The sequence below is a fragment of the Rutidosis leptorrhynchoides genome, chromosome 2 (assembly GCF_046630445.1).
Source record: "Rutidosis leptorrhynchoides isolate AG116_Rl617_1_P2 chromosome 2, CSIRO_AGI_Rlap_v1, whole genome shotgun sequence".
NCBI lineage: Eukaryota > Viridiplantae > Streptophyta > Magnoliopsida > Asterales > Asteraceae > Rutidosis > Rutidosis leptorrhynchoides.
Genome location: NC_092334.1, coordinates 395,852,537 through 395,858,986, shown reverse-complemented (window position 1 = coordinate 395,858,986; position 6,450 = coordinate 395,852,537).

Here is a 6,450-nt window from a genome sequence, read left to right as displayed (position 1 = left end):
TTCTTCTTTTTCATCTACCACCGGAAGAATCTATTTACTTCTACTATACTCTTGGTTTTATAGTGTTTTTAGTTCTCCCGTGTCTTTATATTGCTATATGCATTGATATATACGGTTTGTGATTTCTGGGTTGTTGTTGGGTTTTATATCTTCCCTTATATTTCAAAGTCCTTGCTTCTTCTATAATCATTGTCATCCACAGTTAATGCTCTCTTCTATTTGCTATGATTTATACTCCCATTTCTAGTTCGGAGCTTTGTCCTTCCGTTTCTTCTTCTTGCGATTAAGCACCGCTTGTAATGGTCCAGAATTCGCAGATATAAATTTCGGAATGAACATTGTTAATGTTCTAGGAAGGAAATTGTAATGACACGATCTTCACTTGTCAAATTACCAGAATACCTCAGAAAAGGCCGAACCATGAAGAAATATTTTCTTGATATTTAGAGATCAAAGAGAATACAAGAGTCGTGTAACATAGCACATGATGACGTTATGATCTGTGAATCATCATGTTTCATTTAGAAACTCAGCATGAATTACTGTAATATAATCACGTTGATCAAGTGTCATTATATTATACTAACTCATGCTTCAGCTCCCAACACTTCTTCAAGAATATTCCTATTTTAAACTCGAATGTTTCAGAATTTAGAAACTAAAATAGTTTCTTTTATGATATAATACAGATAGCGCGAAGAGGTAAATGATTTCAGATAAGAATAATTATAAAAATATCTTCAGAAGTATGGATGATATTTATAATGAAAGATACGATGATATCTTAGAATGTCTAATATCAGAGGATGATGAAGGATATTGTTCGCAAGGGTTTAGAGTCAGGAGCAAGGTATTCGTTAATGACTTCAGCAAGTACTGAATCATTTGGATTCTTTGAAGGCAGGTTCAGCCTTTGTGATTTGTCCACAGCCTCATTCATACTTTGTTCAATCCGTTTTCCAGTTCCAAAGCTTCTCTTTTTCTGAGGTTTGCCAATATACTATCGTTTATCATCCAACTTTTTACTGTTAAGGTCGTTTACAGTTTTTCCTGCTTCATCAGCATTTTTCAAAATTTCGAGAATTGGTTCGCAGTTTAGGGTGTTTTTCAGAAATTTCTCATTCAAAGAATGTAAGTCTTGGAGGTAGACGTTGTGTGTATATGTAATTGTTGATGTAGACATGCTGCGAGGTTTCAAAATACTGATTACCGATTCTCAATAATTGGTATGGCAATTCTTGTTATAAGGTACGAATGAGTATATGATAGGGTTTCGATAATTATAATGATTTTTTTTTTTGGAAAGTCAAAGATCAATGAAGTTGTTGGTAAGTTTATTGCTAATGTGGTGAATATAAACGATTCCCCGATAACGTTGGCGAAAGGGCAACGTATCTATCGAGGTTATAATAAGACTGTTTTGATTGAGAAGTCGAAGGTGACTTGCTGGAGCTGTGACAAAACTGTCTATTTTGAAACGGAATTGAAAAGTTATTTTAGCTAGTAAATGCCAAAGGGTCTAACACGGATACGTGTCGAACTATGACTTGGGTTTTGAGAGTTTTTCAGGTGTATAAATGTGGGTAACATGTGGTTGGATCATCATCTCGATTGTTCCTTAGTTGAAGTGTCTTCAGGAATTTCGAAGGGTTTGAACACAGATTGTAATCGTTAACATACATTTGATGTTCTAACACAGTTTTGAAGTCAAAATATAGCTTGTGAAAGATGTAAGGATCTAAGAGTGATGATTTTGGTCATATCTCAAGTTGAATTTTGAGATTTCAAAATCAGAATATGTAATTAAATTTTGAATGAGTATGGTTGTTTTGATTTATATGAAAGAATGGATATTGTTGTGAAAGTAGGGAGTATAGTTGATGATTGCTGAATCAGTTTCGAAAAATGTAATATATTAATTGTGAATTTATATATCTCTCGGGTATTACCTACCCGTTAAAAAAATTTTCACAATTAATATTTTGTACAAAAGAAGTTTATTACAGTCTTTATGAAAATATATGTGTATATTTTCTTTAGATGTAATATAGATTTAATGAGTTAATATTAAATTAAACTCATTTGTTTTATGGTTGGAACTAGAATTGAGTAATCCCTAAAACTTTATAAATTGCATAAGTATTTCTTCAATAATATTGAAATTATGAATCATTACTTTGTTATTTGTTGGTTTTCGTGAAATTCTTGTGAACTTCGCAAGGTACGAATGATGTTATTTGAAAAGTTTCGAGTACATCGATGATGAAAGCGTAAAATCAAACATATATTTGAATAATACACTTGATTTATTATAAATTGGATTTTTTTATTGAATTGAGACAGAGATTGTAATTAACGATGGTTAAGTTGCGGACGAAGGACGTACATCATTGCATATTTGTAATATGAATTAACTGAGTAGTTAAGATTCACACATAATAGCTTAGTACGGGAAGATTTATTATGGTTTAAAAATTTATACATATAAATCTTTCGATTGGAAATGAGTTAATACTTCATAACTCGTTGATACAATATATTTGTTGTTGATTCGTAATGATGTCCACAATGATTCTTGAACTGACAGAGTTTGTGATGTTACAGGTGATGTTGATTCTGACGATACTGACGGCACTGACTGTGTTGATGATGCTACGGTCCTGTTGATGCTGTTGGTAAAACAATTCTAGCTTGTAAATCGTACACCATTTTCGATCAAAGTTTCTACTCTACCATCTTCGTTCACTCATCCGATTTACGGTCAGAATTAAATAATCTCTAAGATTTTGGAGATTACATAACTGCCGCAGAGATATCTCTTCAATGAAGTTTATGAATTAATACTTCATCGTTTGTTGTTGTTGATATTCCTGGATATTTACAGGGCGTATGACGTTGATGTTTGAGATACATATTATGATGTTGCGGTGTGGGATGTGGATGTTGTTGTTGGTGGTGGTGATGGTACTGTTGGTGTTGCCGATGGTGGTACTGTTTATGCTGTTGGTGCTGCTGCTGGTGTTTGTAACCTTTGCACCATATTCTCCAAAGCCACTACCCGAGCGCGAAGCTCGTTGACTTCTTCTATTACACCGGGGTGATTGTCGGTTCGGACGAGCGGATAAATAAAATCTAGAATTTGGTGTAGTATGTAATCGTGACGAGATACTCTAGAAATAAGAGAGAAAATGGTGTTTCCGATAGGTTCGCCGGTAAGTGCTTCAGGTTCTTCGCCAAGAGGGCAATGTGGTGGATGGAAGGGATCACCTTCTTCTTGTCTCCAATGATTAAGGAGGCTACGAACCCATCCCCAATTCATCCAGAATAGATGATGACTAATTGGTTGATCCATTCCGGTCACACTGCTTTCGGAACTTGAGTGGGATTCCATTTCGGAATCCGAGGGACTTGAACTAATGACGAATTCCATTTCGTACGATTGAATAAAGAATTTTTCGATATGAAATGATTTTCCGGCTATCGGGTGGTATTCTAATTATATAGAGCAAAAGGTTTCATAGATTACGGAGGAATTTACGGAATATGTCAGGCAAAGTTTACTGTAACAGATACGCTAAGATATGAATTAGCAGATACGCTAAGATATGAATTTTGTCTATACACTATTCATGCAATCAATGCAATAAGATGTGTCTAGACTAAGAATGATAAGCATGTAATTTCTGACAAAAATGATGAGCAAAACTTTTGAAATGCAGACACGGTCGAAGTCCAGACTCACTAATGCATCCTAACGACTATCAGTTAGACACACTAATGCAGACCTGGTTCGCTAAGACCACCGCTCTGATACCAACTGAAATGACCCGTTCATATACATTATAAACGATTCACAATAGTTGATTACATTGCGAGGTATTTGACCTCTATATGATACATTTTACAAACATTGCATTCGTTTTTAAAAGACAAAATTTCTTTACATCGAAAATTGACAGGCATGCATACCATTTCATAATATCCACTATCCAACTATAAATTCATTTAATAATAATCTTTGATGAACTCAATGACTCGAATGCAACGTTCTTCGAAATATGCTATGAAAGACTCCAAGTAATATCTTTAAAATGAGCAAATGCACAGCGGAAGATTTCTTTAACACCTGAGAATAAACATGCTTTAAAGTGTCAACCAAAAGGTTGGTGAGTTCATTAGTTTATCATAATCATTTATTTCCATCATTTTAATAGACCACAAGAATTTCATTTCCAGTTCTCATAAATATACGTCCCATGCATAGAGACAAAAATAATCATTCATATGGTGAACACCTGGTAACCGACATTAACTAGATACATATAAGAATATCCCCTATCATTCCGGGATCCTCCTTCGGACATGATATAAATTTCGAAGTACTAAAGCATCCGGTACTTTGGATGGGGTTTGTTAGGCCCAATAGATCTATCTTTAGGATTCGCGTCAATTAGGGTGTCTGTTCCCTAATTCTTAGATTACCAGACTTTAATAAAAAGGGGCATATTCGATTTCGATAATTCAACCATAGAATGTAGTTTCAATTACTTGTGTCTATTTCGTCAAACATTTATAAAAACAGCGCATGTATTCTCAGTCCCAAAAATATATATTGCAAAAGCATTTAAAAAGGGAGCAAATGAAACTCACCATACTGTATTTCGTAGTAAAAATACATATAACGTCATTGAACAAGTGCAAGGTTGGCCTCGGATTCACGAACCTAAATTAATTATATATAATTATGTGTTGGTCAATATTTGTCTAACAAATTAGGCCAAGTCATAGTGTACCACAATCCTAATGCTCGAGACTAATATGCAAAAGTCAATAAAAGTAAATTTGACTCAAAATAATTTCCAAAAATCTATACATGATTAATATATAGTTTAAATATCGTCGTTTTATATTTTTAAAAGATTTATTAGAGTAAATAATATAATTTATTTATTAATAAATAAAATTTTATATTAAATTTATATAATATAATATACTTTTATATATATTAAGTAATAAAATTTATAGGGTTCATTTAATATCATAAAGATAATATGATAGGTATTATTAAAGTAAGTTATTACACGTAGTAAAATATGTTTGTATCACATATTTATTTGATAAAATAATATCTATAATGATAGTAAGTAAAAGTTGTATTATTTTGTAATAATAATAATTATTATAAAAATATCAATATTTATAATTACTAAGATGACATTATGATAAAACTATAATTCTAATTATGATAACTTTAATATTTACGATAATTTTTAATATTATCTTTAAAATAATAATTCTATTTAAAATAATAATAATAATAATGATATTTTATAGTAACAATGACATTTCTATTAAAATGATAATTTTTGTTAAAATGATAGTTTTAATACTAACGATATTTTTAATAATAATAGTAATGATAAAAATAATAAGAACGATAATTTTATCTAAATCAATATCTTATAATATTTTAATTTCATCATGATACTCTTACTAATGATTTCCTAATCATTTCGTTTAATAGCTTTTAATCGTCTTTTATATCGTGTTCATAATAATGATAATAATAGTAATCAAAATAATTAGGTGTTACAAATATTTATTTTAATTACACTAATATTAATAATGATAGTTACTATAACATTTTTAACGATAATACTAATAATTATCTTAATGATAATATAGTAATAATAATAATAACAATGACAATATCCATTTTTAAATAATGATATATATATTAATAATGATAATAATAATAATAATACTAATAATGATAATAATAATAATAATAATAATAATAATAATAATAATAATAATAATAATAATAATAATAATAATAATAATAATTGGATAATAATAATAATAATACTAATTATAACTTTAACAATAATAACGATAGTAATAATAAAAAAAATAACAATTTTTAATGATAAATCCATTTTATTGATAAAGATAATAATAATGATAATAATAAGATAAAACTAGAACGACGATAAAAACGACGATAATAATAATCATTTTTAATAAAAATATAGAAAATTCAATTGATTATAACTTTTAATCCGTTCATCGAAACCATTCGATATCTAAAGGAAAAGTCCTTAATTTTTCGCTAGCTTTCCAAGGACATGCATATCTTATACCTTATCTCAACCGCAAGTGTAACTAATTCAATATTCAATCTAACCTGTCTAAGGGCAATATCAAAAGTACAAGCATGCATAATCCTAAATACTCGAGCACTAGTCAGGAATACACTATTAGTATGTAAAAGTTAAATTATGAGTACTCACGTATCAATATTGAGATTCAATATTGCAGGAAAGGTACGTAGACGCAACGGAAATGATAAACACTATATTGACCTCACGAGCATACCCATGAACCATACTCAATCACCTCCATAGCTATAACCCATAATTTCCTTAATCCTATCCTACTCGAAAAACA